The following is a 16,893-nucleotide window of genomic DNA, read 5'->3' on the forward strand; positions in this document are numbered from 1 at the left end:
GGAGACAGGCCAGTACATCAGGAGATGTGGAGGAGGCCATAGGAGGGCAACAACCCAGCAGCAGGACCGCTACCTCCGCATTTGTGCAAGGAGGAGCAGGAGGGGCACTGCCAGAGCCCTGCAAAATGACCTCCAGCAGGCCACAAATGTGCATGTGTCTGCTCAAACGGTCAGAAACAGACTCCATGAGGGTGGTATGAGGGCCCGACGTCCACAGGTGGGGGTTGTGCTTACAGCCCAACACCGTGCAGGACGTTTGGCATTTGCCAGAGCACACCAAGATTAGCAAATTTGCCACTGGCGCCCTGTGCTCTTCACAGATGAAAGCAGGTTCACACTGAGCACACGTGGTGGAGAATGTTCTGCTGCCTGAAACATCCTCCTTTATGACCGGTTTGGCGGTGGGTCAGTCATGGTGTGGGGTTGCATTTCTTTGGTGGTCCGCACAGCCCTCCATGTGCTCGCCAGAGGTAGCTTGACTGCCATTAGGTACAGATATGAGATCCTCAGACCCCTTGTGAGACCATATGCTGCTGCGGTTGGCCCTGGGTTTCTCCTAATGCAAGACAATGCTAGACCCCATGTGGCTGGAGTGTGTCAGCAGTTCCTGCAAGAGGAAAGCATTGATGCTATGGACTGGCCCGCCCGTTCCCCAGACCTGAATCCAATTGAGCACATCTGGGACATCATGTCTCGCTCCATCCACCAACACCACGTTGCACCACAGACTGTCCAGGAGTTGGCGGATGCTTTAGTCCAGGTCTGGGAGGAGATCCCTCAGGAGCATGCCCAGGCGTTGTTGGGAGATCATACAGGCACATGTGTGGTTTTCCACTTTAATTTTGAGTGTGACTCCAAATCCAGACCTCCATGGGTTGATACATTTGATTTCCATTGATCATTTTGGTCATTTTATTGTCACCTCGGCAAGACGGAGCTGCTCTTCCTCCCGGGGAAGGACTGCCCGTTCCATGAGCTCGCCATCACGGTTGACAACTCCATTGTGTCCTCCTCCCAGAGCGCTAAGAACCTTGGCGTGATCCTGGACAACACCCTGTCGTTCTCAACTAACATCAAGGCGGTGGCCCGTTCCTGTAGGTTCATGCTCTACAACATCCGCAGAGTACGACCCTGCCTCACACAGGAAGCGGCGCAGGTCCTAATCCAGGCACTTGTCATCTCCCGTCTGGATTACTGCAACTCGCTGTTGGCTGGGCTCCCTGCCTGTGCCATTAAACCCCTACAACTCATCCAGAACGCCGCAGCCCGTCTGGTGTTCAACCTTCCCAAGTTCTCTCACGTCACCCCGCTCCTCCGCTCTCTCCACTGGCTTCCAGTTGAAGCTCGCATCCGCTACAAGACCATGGTGCTTGCCTACGGAGCTGTGAGGGGAACGGCACCTCAGTACCTCCAGGCTCTGATCAGGCCCTACACCCAAACAAGGGCACTGCGTTCATCCACCTCTGGCCTGCTCGCCTCCCTACCACTGAGGAAGTACAGTTCCCGCTCAGCCCAGTCAAAACTGTTCGCTGCTCTGGCCCCCAATGGTGGAACACACTCCCTCACGACGCCAGGACAGCGGAGTCAATCACCACCTTCCGGAGACACCTGAAACCCCACCTCTTTAAGGAATACCTAGGATAGGATAAGTAATCCTTCTCACCCCCCCCCCCCTTTAAGATTTAGATGCACTATTGTAAAGTGACTGCTCTACTGGATGTCGTAAGGTGAATGCACCAATTTGTAAGTCGCTCTGGATAAGAGCGTCTGCTAAATGACTTAAATGTAAATGTAAATACATAGCCTGGTTTCTTCCTAGGTTTTGGCTTTTCTAGAGAGTTTTCCTAGCCACCGTGCTTCTACACCTGCATTGCATGCCGTTTGGGGTTTTAGGCTGGGTTTCTGTACAACACTTTGAGATATTATTACTCCCTCACTAGCTTTAAGCACCAACTGTCAGAGCATCTTACAGATTACTGCACCTGTACATAGCCCACCTATAATTTAGCCCAAACTACCTCTTTCCCAACTGTATTTAATTAATTAATTTATTTTGCTCCTTTGCACCCCATTATTTTTATTTCTACTTTGCACATTCTTCCATTGCAAATCTACCATTCCAGTGTTTAACTTTGCCACCATGGCCTTTTTTGCCTTTTACCTCCCTTCTCACCTCATTTGCTCACATTGTATATAGACTTGTTTATACTGTATTATTGACTGTGTTTGTTCTACTCCATGTGTAACTCTGTGTCATTGTATCTGTCGAACTGCTTTGCTTTCTTGGCCAGGTCGCAATTGTAATTGAGAACTTGTTCTCAACTTGCCTACCTGGTTAAATAAAAAGGTGAAAAAAAATGTGCTTATGTACGAAGGGCTAAATAAATACATTTGATTTGATAGACTGAGGGTCTTCCAAATATTGAAAGTGTGTAAATAGTTATCCATGTTATTTTGTAAATTTTTGGGGGGGGGTAGGTTGTGTTCGAATACCATTTTGGCATTTTGTGTGTAGTTATGTTTCAAAATGTATACCTTCACCAATTTGGCCACTTGGGTACGTGGGACACTTCATAATAAATGTAGCACACTCATTTTGGAAGTTATCATTCTGAAACTCTGCACAAGTACTGTGGTCCTCATGTTTTTCACTGAAATTGTCCCCGTCATCCAATCTGAATGTTTGTTTTAAAGATACAACAATAAATAGAAAAACGTATGCTTTTCTTCATTGTATTCAATTCACATTTACACAAACTTCAGTGTTTTCTTTGAAATGGTACCAAGAATATGCAGATCCTTGGTTCTGTGCCTGAGCTACAGTCAGTTAGATTTGGGTATGTCTTCAGGCGGAAATGGAAAAAAGTAGTGGATAGCTCTAAGAAGGTGTTTTCATCAAACAGTTTAATGACTTCTCTCCCCATATGAATACATTGCCTGCACCCCTAAATTCAATGTCTTATGAACCTGTCTTCGATGACAATCCATCAGGCCACTATGAGGTCTACCTGTGTTGATTCTAAGCTTCCTGGAGCAACCGGAAGTGTTTTTTTTTTTAAATCACCCTAAAAAAAGAGTTGTTCCATACCCAACCTGATGTTTGATAGAAATAGTGAATTCAACCCAGTGTAAATCAGCCAGTTAACGTATAAACATAACTCAAGATTCTGTAAAAGAATACCCCAATGAGGATGTGTTTACTTTTAGCTTCCTGTGCCAATCGGAAGTGTCATAGGGGCTGTTTCGAAGGGTTAAAAAAAGTCAGATCTTTTCAAAACTTCATGTGTGCGATTAGACAACCCTCATGAACTGTAAATCAGTCATTTCTCCCATAAAATTTCCAAGAAAAACATACACAGCTTGGAAGGAGGGACAGACAGTGCCTGCAATAGTTACCTTTGTTCGAACAATTAACCTCTTGAAGCTATGGGGTCGCCATTTCATTATTGGATAAAAAAAAACGTGCCCGTTTTAAGCGCAATATTTTGTCACAAAAAGATGCTCGACGATGCATATAATTGGCAGCTTTGGAAAGAAAACACTGACGTTTTCAAAACTGCAAAGATATCTGTGAGTGCCCCGGAACTGATCTTACAGGCGAAACCAAGATGAAACTTCAAACAGGAAATGAGCAGGATTTTTGAGGCTCTGTTTTCCATTGTCTCCTTATATGGCTGTGAATATGCTGTGAACGAGCTTATGCGCTCTGCCGTTCGTCCAAGATGTCTGCAGCATTGTGACGTATTTGTAGGCATATCATTGGAAGATTGGCCATAAGAGACGACATTTGCCAGGGGCCCGTCCGGTGTCCTTTGTCTACGTTGGTGCGTAATTCTCAGTGGCAATAATTTTACCATGCGATACAGACAGAGAAGCACACTTCCAGGAACGATACATCATTGAAGAGATGTGAAAAACACCTTGAGGATTGGTTCTAAACAACGTTTGCCATGTTTCAGTCGATATTATGGAGTTTATTTGGAAAAAAGTTTGGCGTTTGGATAACTGAATTTTAGTTTTTTTTTGGTAGCCAAACGTGACGCACCAAACGGACCGATTTCTCCTGCACAAAAAATCTTTCAGTAAAAACTGAACATTGCTATCTAACTGAGAGTCTACTCATTGAAAAACATCCGAAGTTCTTCAAAGGTGAATGATTTATTTGAATGTTTTTGCTGGTTTTTGTGAAAATGTTGTTTCCTGCTGATGCTAACGCTAAATGCTACGCTAGCTATCAGTACTGTTACACAAATGCTAATTTGCTATGCTTGAGAAGCATATTTTTGAAAATCTGAGATGACAGTGTTGTTAACAAAAGGCTAAGCTTGAGAGCTAGCATATTAATTTCATTTCATTTGCGATTTACATGAATAGTTAACGTTGCGTTATGGTACAGCTTTAAGTGTCATAATCTGAAATCTGGTCAAGAGAAAGCGGCATTCACTGAGCTTTTCCCACCAGAACACTTGAGGAGCAGTGACCTAATATCTTGTGGGCATTTTAGGGAAGAGGCAATCCGCTCAGAGTAAAATATACATCCATCCGCTCAGAGTAAAATATACATCCATCCATTGAAAAGGTGGTACAAGTTGGCTGTTTCAACCAATATCAAACTCTTGAGGGTGCAAGATGGCCTGATTGAGTCGGAGTGCTTCCAGAGCTCTCTTTGTCGTGCTCTTTTAAATCAAATGACATGAGCACACTGTTCTTGTTATAGTCTGGCTGCACGTTTTCATTTTTTGGCTCCTTCTCTGTGCTCAAGCTCAAATTTGTTTTGTTCCAACTTGGTCCTTAGTTCTAACTTCCTTATTTACACATCTACAGGATGTATTCTGCCACCCGTAGGACCCATTTCAGCAACCTCCCTCTCCGGAAGGATTTTCTCCACCAAAGCAGCACTGATCCACTCTGACTACTGCTTTTGGATCACCAGATGCCATTGTTGATGTCATAATGCTTTACAATGACGAGCAGATTCACTTTTGTACATTTATCTAGTATCGTCCATGTAGGGTTTTCCACAAATGCTTCCTACTTAAAGTCCATGGTTTTATTTTATTAGCCTGATTACACCAATAAAGTTTCATGTCAGTGAAAAACTACCTAAGTGTATTTATCTGGGCACATCAAAGCTTCAGAGTAGGTGACTAGAGGGACTACCATACTCATGGGAAACAAAATCCCGGGCAAGCCCCCATTATGTTACATTCTCACAAGACTAACTCAAAATGTTGCTCACAACAAAGGAAACTAATAAAGAAAATCACTGACAACCAAACATAACAGAAAGGGGTGCTGAACAGCACCTATGTGGGTGCTCACTGAAAGTTGGCAAAGCCACTAGTAAGGCAAACCAAAAGAAAAACCCACAACTACTTAGGACAGGGAGTAAAAATAATATGGATCAAAACAGGGGAAACCAAAAGTCAGACTTCTTTCAACCCTATATAGGTTGAGCTTGAATTTGCACCTCAGCTGATGTGAAGTATAGCTCTCCCCAACATCTCTCACGCTCTACTGGAGCACTGGGTCAGCCACTCCTAAATAGCACCTGGGCCAACACAGGTGACACACTTTCCACTAACGAGATGGCAGCCAGCACAGGTGTAACGCATAATGACTGATGAGGTGACATCAATCTGTGTGCCTTACCTGGTAAAATGCTATACGTGCTAAAAGTCCAACCTCAAAACAAAAGCCTGTAACAGTTGTACCCTCGTCCCACCCCCCAGTGTAGTAACTTTTTTGAAACTGACATCCTAGTGAATACTTTTGATAATTGATTGTGGGTTTGAGGCACCTTGTGCAATCTTCTCCCTGACCTCTCACCCTCAGTCCTATTTAGTGTAGTGTTGAGGATCCCCGTCTGTCACGTGGAGGCCAGTTTTGTACAGTCGTACCACGATTTTGGTGACCTTATTTGACCTTTTTTGCCATTTTTTGAGACATGGTTTGATCCCACCCAGGGACACATGAGTATTTACAATACTTGTTAAACAGTCGAAACTTGAGTCCTATTATTAAAGTATACTCTATTTATTAAAATAAACATGGCAGTTTTAGTCCCTCAGAAATTGGTACACTGTACTTAAAACAACAACAATTCCATTACAACTTGTGATGGTTTTAATATAGTTTAATCAGTTTATGGCTTTTGTTGTCTTAAATTCTTATTTAAAATAATTTGTATAACCTCAGAGCAATTTGTTTTACAGGAGAGGGGAGCCCCTGTGACTAACTCATTTTACAGGAGAGGAGGGGAGCCCCTGTGACTAACTCATTTTACAGGAGAGGAGGGGAGCCACTGTGATTAACCAGTTTTAAAGGAGAGGAGGGGAGCACTATGACTAACTTGTTTTACAGGAGAGGAGGAGACCCACTGTGATTAACTAGTTTTACAGGAGAGGAGGGGAGCCACTGTGATTAAGTAGTTTTACAGGAGAGGAGGGTGTATTGATGGTGTTCTGAGTGATGGTTTACAACACTCTTTCACGACACCTGTTGTATATGTGTGGCAATGGCGGAATAACAATAAAAAGGAACTATGATCGATGGTGTTGGTTGTTCTTGCTCTCAGTAACTAACAATTAAAACCTTTAGCTCCACACCAGCCAACACTGCTATGGAGGTGGAGAGCGCTGCAGTGGATTTTGTAGATAAGGACACGAGGGGACGCTATGAGCAAAGGAGCCACAAGCAATAGGACTTTGATTAAAGCATTCACAAGCAATATGATTGTAACAGATTGTAACAGGCACCAGACCAGGAAGTGTCCTGCCTTTAGGAAATGTTGCTACAAGTGCAAGGGAAAAAGTCATTTTGGAAATATGTGTTTTGCAAAGGACAAGTAAGTATGGGAAACATAATGTTCACACCATTGAAATGGAGCAGAATGAACAAGGTGATTTGTTTGTGAGCACTGTGGATTGCATGGAGGACGGGCAAGAACCATCACAGGTCTAAACAATCACTGGATTGTACCACTAGTGGTCAATGGTACAATCTAATCCAACCTAATAAATATTAGGGATTTTCATGAGTTAATTTTTAAAGCACAAACCAGTCATCACGCAAAAGGCTGTGCCTCTCAAAGCGTACAATGGCCAAGCAATTGAGACTAAAGGTTTGTGTTGGTGTTGATAAGATGGCGCCGTAGAAGAAGGCTGACCTTTTACGTGTCCACAACCAATTGTGTTTTTTTGTTTGTTTCTTTGTAACTTTGATTTTTTTTACTTATTCTGTACATAAATTTGCCGCTACCGCTTCTTATGACCAAAAATAACTTTTGTACATCAGGACTGCGATTACTCACCACGGACTGGCAGAATCCTTTTTTCCTTTAACGAGTCTGACGAGCCCGACGTGGATGATGTACCACTTTCCCGGGAACATGCCCAGATCAATGTGATTTGCGTGAAGAGAATGTGGAGAAAAAGGAGTCAAATGTCCTTGCCGTGTCTGAATCCTGGCTCAGGAAGGCCACCAAAAATTCAGAGATTTCCATACCCAACTATAACATCTTCCGTCAAGATAGAACTGCCAAAGGGGGCGGAGTCGCAGTCTACTGCAGAGATAGCCTGCAAAGTAATGTCATACTTTCCAGGTCCATACCCAAACAGTTTGAACTACTAATTTTGAAAATTACTCTCTCCAGAAACAAGTCTCTCACTGTTGCCGCCTGCTACCGAACCCCGTCAGCTCCCAGCTGTGCCCTGGACACCATTTGTGAATTGATCGCCCCCCATCTAGCTTCAGAGTTTGTTCTGTTAGGTGACCTAAACTGGGATATGCTTAACACCCCGGCAGTCCTACAATCTAAGCTAGATGCCCTCAATCTCACTCAAATCATCAAGGAACCCACCAGGTACAACCCTAACTCTGTAAACAAGGGCACCCTCATAGACGTCATCCTGACCAACTGGCCCTCCAAATATACCTCCGCTGTCTTCAACCAGGATCTCAGCGATCACTGCCTCATCGCCTGTATCCGCCACGGAGCCGCAGTCAAACGACCACCCCTCATCACTGTCAAACGCTCCCTAAAACACTTCTGTGAGCAGGCCTTTCTAATCGACCTGGCCCGGGTATCCTGGAAGGACATTGACCTCATCCCGTCAGTTGAGGATGCATGGGCATTCTTTAAAAGTAACTTCCTCACCATTTTAGATAAGCATGCTCCGTTCAAAAATGCAGAACCAAGAACAGATACAGCCCTTGGTTCACTCCAGACCTGACTGCCCTCGACCAGCACAAAAACATCCTGTGGCGGACTGCAATAGCATCGAATAGCCCCGTGATATGCAACTGTTCAGGGAAGTCAGGAACCAATACACGCAGTCAGTCAGGAAAGCTAAGGCCAGCTTCTTCAGGCAGAAGTTTGCATCCTGTAGCTCCAACTCCAAAAAGTTCTGGGACACTGTGAAGTCCATGGAGAACAAGAGCACCTCCTCCCAGCTGCCCACTGCACTGAGGCTAGGAAACACGGTCTCCACCGATAAATCCATGATTATCGAAAACTTCAATAAGCACTTCTCAACGGCTGGCCATGCCTTCCGCCTGGCTACTCCAACCTCGGCCAACAGCTCCGCCCCCCGTAGTTCCTCACCCAAGCCTCTCCAGGTTCTCCTTTACCCAAATCCAGATAGCAGATGTTCTGAAAGAGCTGCAAAACCTGGACCCGTACAAATCAGCTGGGCTTGACAATCTGGACCCGCTATTTCTGAAACTATCTGCCGCCATTGTCGCAACCCCTATTACCAGCCTGTTCAACCTCTCTTTCATATCGTCTGAGATCCCCAAGGATTGAAAGCTGCCGCAGTCATCCCCCTCTTCAAAGGGGAGACACCCTGGACCCAAACTGCTATAGACCTATATCCATCCTGCCCTGCCTATCTAAGGTCTTCGAAAGCCAAGTCAACAAACAGGTCACTGACCATCTCGAATCCCACCGTACCTTCTCCGCTGTGCAATCTGGTTTCCGAGCCGGTCACGGGTGCACCTCAGCCACACTCAAGGTACTAAACGATATCATAACCGCCATCGATAAAAGACAGTACTGTGCAGCCGTCTTCATCGACCTCGCCAAGGCTTTCGACTCTGTCAATCACCATATTCTTATCGGCAGACTCAACAGCCTCGGTTTTTTGGATGACTGCCTTGCCTGGTTCACCAATTACTTTGCAGACTTTGCAGAGTTCAGTGTGTCAAATCAGAGGGCATGCTGTCCGGTCCTCTGGCAGTCTCTATGGGGGTGCCACAGGGTTCAATTCTCGGGCCGACTCTTTTCTCTGTATATATCAATGATGTTGCTCTTGCTGCGGGCGATTCCCTGATCCACCTCTACGCAGACGACACCATTCTATATACTTTCGGCCCGTCATTGGACACTGTGCTATCAAACCTCCAAACGACGCTTCAATGCCATACAGCACTCCTTCCGTGGCCTCCAACTGCTCTTAAACGCGAGTAAAACCAAATGCATGCTTTTCAACCGATCGCTGCCTGCACCCGCGTGCCCGACTAGCATCACCACCCTGGATGGTTCCGACCTTGAATATGTGGACATCTATAAGTACCTAGGTGTCTGGCTAGACTGCAAACTCTCCTTCCAGACTCACATCAAACATCTCCAATCAAAAATCAAATCAAGAGTCGGCTTTCTTTTCCGCAACAAAGCCTCCTTCACTCACGCTGCCAAGCTTACCCTAGTAAAGCTGACTATCCTACCGATCCTCGACTTTGGCGATGTCATCTACAAAATCGCTTCCAACACTCTACTCAGCAAGCTGGATGCAGTTTATCACAGTGCCATCCGTTTTGTCACTAAAGCACCTTATACCACCCACCACTGCGACTTGTATGCTCTAGTCGGCTGGCCCTCACTACATATTCGTCGCCAGACCCACTGGCTCCAGGTCATCTACAAGTCCATGCTAGGTAAAGCTCCGCCTTATCTCAGTTCACTGGTCACGATGGCAACACCCATCCGTAGCACGCGCTCCAGCAGGTGTATCTCACTGATCATCCCTAAAGCACTCATTTCCGCATTTTGTTCCAACTGCTGCCTAAACGGAGTAAAACCAAATGCATGCTTTTATCTGCCTGCACCCGCATGCCAAACATCAGCTATCCGAGCAGCTAACCGATCGCTGCAGCTGTACATAGTCTATGGTAAATAGCTCACCCATTTTCACCTACCTCATTCCCATACTGTTTTTATACTGTTTTTATTTATTTACTTTTCTGCTCTTTTGCACACCAATATCTCTACCTGTACATGACCATCTGATAATTTATCACTCCAGTGTTAATCCAAAGAGTGTATTATTCGCAACCTCCTCTGCCTTTTTCACATTCATATAGACTGCCCATTTTTTCTACTGTAAAACTGACTTCCTAATTGTTTACTCCGATGTCATCTACAAAATGTCTGTTCACACTGCTACTCAGCAAACTTGGATGCAGTTGCAAATGCCATCCTTGTTGTCACTAAAGCACCTGGTTAACCACCCACCACTGAAATAAAAAATAAAATAAAAAGGGCTGGCCTTCTGAGATATTCGTAGGCGATCAAATAAGACCCACTGGCTTCCATTCTTTAGCAAGTCCATGCTTTGGTAAAATCCGCCTGATCTCAGTTCACTGAAGTTTAAACTACCAACAGGACATTCAAAAATGTAATATCTTATGCTTCAGAGTCGTGGCTGAACTACGACACTATAAACATACAGCTGGCTGGTTATACGCTCCAGTACTCTGCTGCAGGATAGAACAGCGGCATCTGGTAAGACAAGGGACAGTTGGAGAATTTATCTTTTCACCAATCAAAGATCAGATATCCGAGCAGTTCTCGATCGCTGCAGCTGTACATATCTATAGGTAAATAGCCACACTTTTTCACCTACCTCATTTATCTGTTTTTATACTGTTTTATTTATTTACTTTTCTGCTCATTTTGACATATGGTTACCTGTACATGCCCATCTGATCATTTATCACTCCAGTGTTAATCTGCAAAATTGTATTATTCGCCTACCTCCTCATGCCTTTTGTCATCACATTGTATATAGACTGCCCTTTTTAAAATAACCAAATGTGTTATTGACTTTTAATTGTTTACTCCATGTGTAACTCTGTGTTGTCTGTTCACACTGCTATGCTTTATCTTGGCCAGGTACAAAACAGTTCACAAATGAGATGTGGCCTTATCTGCTAAACAGAAACCTACCTGGTTAAATAAAGGTGAAATAAAAATAAAATAAAAAAAATAAAGCCTCAGTTATTTGGCCATTTTTCTGGGATTAAAGGTCCAAATGAAACAGTGCTGCCTGTGACGGGAACGAATTCAAAAGCTGAAGTTGGAGACTTTTATCTGCCCTAAAAAAAAGAACACCACTTCAAACATCAGCTATCCGAGCAGCTAAATCGTACAATGTCAAATTGATGAGTTCAAAATAGGTAAACAGATCACCCATTTTCACCTAACTCATTCCCATACTGTTTTTATACTGTTTTTATTTATTTATTTTCTGTGATTTTTGCACACCAATATCTCTACCTGTACATGACCATCTGATAATTTATCACTCCAGTGACTTAAAACTCAAAATTCTATAATTGCATTACATTTAGACTATTATTCGCCTACCTCCTCATGCCTTTCAGCTTCATTGTAATAGAAGTGCCCATTTTTTCATACTGCTGTTATTGAAGGGCAAAATTGATTTTTCCATGTTAACTCTGTGATTGTCTGTTCACACTGCTAATCAGTCTTTATCTTGAACAGGTCAAAGAAAAGCTGCAAATGAGAACTTGTTCTCAACTAGCCTACCTGGTTAAATAAAGGTGAAATAAAAATAAAATAAAAAGGGGGCACACACTTCTGAGAACACAGCAAGGATGGATCAAATAAAACCCCAACTTCCTTCCATTCTGCTAGCAAAGGTGCAATCTTTGGAAAATAACCGATGCCTGAGTGCAGAAGTTTAAACTACCAAAAAGGACATTGCCAAAAATGTGATTTGCTTTTGGGTGACAGTGAGAGTCGTTAGGGTGAACTACGACACTATAAACATACAGCTGGCTGTTTATGAGGTCCTGCAACGGCAGGATAGAACAGCGGCATCTGGCATTAAGACAAGGGACAGTTAAATGTTTTTTGTAAATAACAGATGGTGACATATCTAAGGAGTTCATTGCCTGTTATTAAAGTCAACCTGAGGCCTAGAGTATCTCATGATGAGCTGTAGATGACACCATCTACCAATAGAGTCAACCTCTGTATTTTTCCTGAAGCAAGTTGGTTACATACCTTAAGGGAACATTTTTCCATATGGTTAGTGAGAAAGTCCACATTGCAAATTGTCAGTCCCTTACTAAACACTTAAAACGTTTGTATAAGGCATACCCCAATCAGGATATGTGCGGCAGGGCCTGTGCCTTCCAGGAAGTCATCAAAGTCTCATAGTGGCTGTTTCAAGTTTATAAAATAATCAAATTTCAAAACTTCATACGTGTGATTAGGCAACCCTCATGAACTGTAAATCAGTCATGTCTCCCATAAAATTTCAAAGAAAAACTAAATCACACACACACACACACAGCTTGGAAGGAGGGACACATTGGGGTGCGTAGAGAAAGACAGTGCCTGCAAATAGTTACCTTTGTCAGTTTAAGGTCAGAGGGAGTTACAACTTCCGGGTTGGAGCGAGCGGTCGCATCCGCACTTCGCTCCGCAGGTAGTATAACTTTTCATTACATTTCATTACATTTCATTATAGTACAACGGTTTGATTTGTCTAATCTTAGCAATTTCTTCTTAGCTAGCTACATAGCCGTCTTTGTATCAAAGATAATTGCGTAATTATCGTATTTCGTCGTCCTAACGTAGTCTACACTGCTATCTGCCCAGCAGCTAGCCAGCTAGCAAACGTCCACCGTCTACCGAATAGCAGCACTGTAGAAACTATTACACTCAACTGAACGACTTGATTAGTGTAGTGTTAGCTAGCTACATAGTTGTCTTTGCTGTCTTCGTATCCAAGATAATTGTGTAGTTTAGAGTGTGTAGACTTAGAGTGATTATCTTAATTTACCGAGGTTAGCTAGCCAGATATTTGTCGTCCTTAACGTAGGAGACACTGCTAGCTAGCCAACAGCTAGCCAACGTCTACCGAATAGAACTTCCGCACTCAACAACCCGGTCGCATTCCGCTTCGCTCCACAGGTAGTATCACATTTTCATTTCATTTCATTACAGCACAACGGTTTGATTTGTTTGATCGTAGCTAGCTACATAGCTAGCTACATAGCCGTCTTTGTATCAAAGATAATTGTGTAGTCTAGAGCGATTTTCTAGGTTAGCTAGCCAGCTATTGTCGTTCTTTTAACGCAACGTAACGTAATCACCACTGCTAGCTAGCCAGCTAGCCCCGAATAGCAGCACTGTAGAAACTATTACACTCAACGGAACGACTTGATTAGTGTAGTGTCAACAACGCAGCCACTGCCAGCTAGCCTACAAAGTCAACAACGCAGCCACTGCCAGCTAGCCTACTTCAGCAGTACTGTATCATTTTAATCGTTTTAGTCAATAAGATTCTTGCTACGTAAGCTTAACTTTCTGAACATTCGAGACGTGTAGTCCACTTGTCATTCCAATCTCCTTGCATTAGCGTAGCCTCTTCTGTAGCCTGTCAACTATGTGTCTGTCTATCCCTGTTCTCTCCTCTCTGCACAGACCATACAAACGCTCCACACCGCGTGGCCGCGGCCACCCTAATCTGGTGGTCCCAGCGCGCACGACCCACGTGGAGTTCCAGGTCTCCGGTAGCCTCTGGAACTGCCGATCTGCGGCCAACAAGGCAGAGTTCATCTCAGCCTATGCCTCCCTCCAGTCCCTCGACTTCTTGGCACTGACGGAAACATGGATCACCACAGATAACACTGCTACTCCTACTGCTCTCTCTTCGTCCGCCCACGTGTTCTCGCACACCCCGAGAGCTTCTGGTCAGCGGGGTGGTGGCACCGGGATCCTCATCTCTCCCAAGTGGTCATTCTCTCTTTCTCCCCTTACCCATCTGTCTATCGCCTCCTTTGAATTCCATGCTGTCACAGTTACCAGCCCTTTCAAGCTTAACATCCTTATCATTTATCGCCCTCCAGGTCCCCTCGGAGAGTTCATCAATGAGCTTGATGCCTTGATAAGCTCCTTTCCTGAGGACGGCTCACCTCTCACAGTTCTGGGCGACTTTAACCTCCCCACGTCTACCTTTGACTCATTCCTCTCTGCCTCCTTCTTTCCACTCCTCTCCTCTTTTGACCTCACCCTCTCACCTTCCCCCTACTCACAAGGCAGGCAATACGCTCGACCTCATCTTTACTAGATGCTGTTCTTCCACTAACCTCATTGCAACTCCCCTCCAAGTCTCCGACCACTACCTTGTATCCTTTTCCCTCTCGCTCTCATCCAACACTTCCCACACTGCCCCTACTCGGATGATATCGCGCCGTCCCAACCTTCGCTCTCTCTCCCCTGCTACTCTCTCCTCTTCCATCCTATCATCTCTTCCCTCTGCTCAAACCTTCTCCAACCTATCTCCTGATTCTGCCTCCTCAACCTTCCTTTCCTCCCTTTCTGCATCCTTTGACTCTCTATGTCCCCTATCCTCCAGGCCGGCTCGGTCCTCCCCTCCCGCTCCGTGGCTCGACGACTCATTGCGAGCTCACAGAACAGGGCTCCGGGCAGCCGAGCGGAAATGGAGGAAAACTCGCCTCCCTGCGGACCTGGCATCCTTTCACTCCCTCCTCTCTACATTTTCCTCCTCTGTCTCTGCTGCTAAAGCCACTTTCTACCACTCTAAATTCCAAGCATCTGCCTCTAACCCTAGGAAGCTCTTTGCCACCTTCTCCTCCCTCCTGAATCCTCCTCCCCCTCCCCCCTCCTCCCTCTCTGCAGATGACTTCGTCAACCATTTTGAAAAGAAGGTCGACGACATCCGATCCTCGTTTGCTAAGTCAAACGACACCGCTGGTTCTGCTCACACTGCCCTACCCTGTGCTCTGACCTCTTTCTCCCCTCTCTCTCCAGATGAAATCTCGCGTCTTGTGACGGCCGGCCGCCCAACAACCTGCCCGCTTGACCCTATCCCCTCCTCTCTTCTCCAGACCATTTCCGGAGACCTTCTCCCTTACCTCACCTCGCTCATCAACTCATCCCTGACCGCTGGCTACGTCCCTTCTGTCTTCAAGAGAGCGAGAGTTGCACCCCTTCTGAAAAAACCTACACTCGATCCCTCCGATGTCAACAACTACAGACCAGTATCCCTTCTTTCTTTTCTCTCCAAAACTCTTGAACGTGCCCTCCTTGGCCAGCTCTCTCGCTATCTCTCTCAGAATGACCTTCTTGATCCAAATCAGTCAGGTTTCAAGACTAGTCATTCAACTGAGACTGCTCTTCTCTGTATCACGGAGGCGCGCCGCACTGCTAAAGCTAACTCTCTCTCCTCTGCTCTCATCCTTCTAGACCTATCGGCTGCCTTCGATACTGTGAACCATCAGATCCTCCTCTCCACCCTCTCCGAGTTGGGCATCTCCGGCGCGGCCCACGCTTGGATTGCGTCCTACCTGACAGGTCGCTCCTACCAGGTGGCGTGGCGAGAATCTGACTCCTCACCACGTGCTCTCACCACTGGTGTCCCCCAGGGCTCTGTTCTAGGCCCTCTCCTATTCTCGCTATACACCAAGTCACTTGGCTCTGTCATAACCTCACATGGTCTCTCCTATCATTGCTATGCAGACGACACACAATTAATCTTCTCCTTTCCCCCTTCTGATGACCAGGTGGCGAATCGCATCTCTGCATGTCTGGCAGACATATCAGTGTGGATGACGGATCACCACCTCAAGCTGAACCTCGGCAAGACGGAGCTGCTCTTCCTCCCGGGGAAGGACTGCCCGTTCCATGATCTCGCCATCACGGTTGACAACTCCATTGTGTCCTCCTCCCAGAGCGCTAAGAACCTTGGAGTGATCCTGGACAACACCCTGTCGTTCTCAACTAACATCAAGGCGGTGGCCCGTTCCTGTAGGTTCATGCTCTACAACATCCGCAGAGTACGACCCTGCCTCACACAGGAAGCGGCGCAGGTCCTAATCCAGGCACTTGTCATCTCCCGTCTGGACTACTGCAACTCGCTGTTGGCTGGGCTCCCTGCCTGTGCCATTAAACCCCTACAACTCATCCAGAACGCCGCAGCCCGTCTGGTGTTCAACCTTCCCAAGTTCTCTCACATCACTCCGCTCCTCCGCTCTCTCCACTGGCTTCCAGTTGAAGCTCGCATCCGCTACAAGACCATGGTGCTTGCCTACGGAGCTGTGAGGGGAACGGCACCTCAGTACCTCCAGGCTCTGATCAGGCCCTACACCCAAACAAGGGCACTGATCACTGCCTCCCTACCACTGAGGAAGTACAGTTCCCGCTCAGCCCAGTCAAAACTGTTCGCTGCTCTGGCCCCCAATGGTGGAACAAACTCCCTCACGACGCCAGGACAGCGGAGTCAATCACCACCTTCCGGAGACACCTGAAACCCCACCTCTTTAAGGAGTACCTAGGATAGGATAAAGTAATCCTTCTCACCCCCCCCCCCCTTAAAATATTTAGATGCACTATTGTAAAGTGGCTGTTCCACTGGATGTCATAAGGTGAATGCACCAATTTGTAAGTCGCTCTGGATAAGAGCGTCTGCTAAATGACTTAAATGTAAATGTAAATGGAATAACCCCCTGAATTGGACAAAAATGAATGGGAAGTCATTGGCATCAGACAAACCATGTACACGATGTCCAATACCACCCAATTCGGCGTTGATTCATGCAAAGTTTATTGCAAATGCC

Source organism: Oncorhynchus keta, chromosome 20 (assembly GCF_023373465.1).
Source record: "Oncorhynchus keta strain PuntledgeMale-10-30-2019 chromosome 20, Oket_V2, whole genome shotgun sequence".
Lineage (NCBI taxonomy): Eukaryota > Metazoa > Chordata > Actinopteri > Salmoniformes > Salmonidae > Oncorhynchus > Oncorhynchus keta.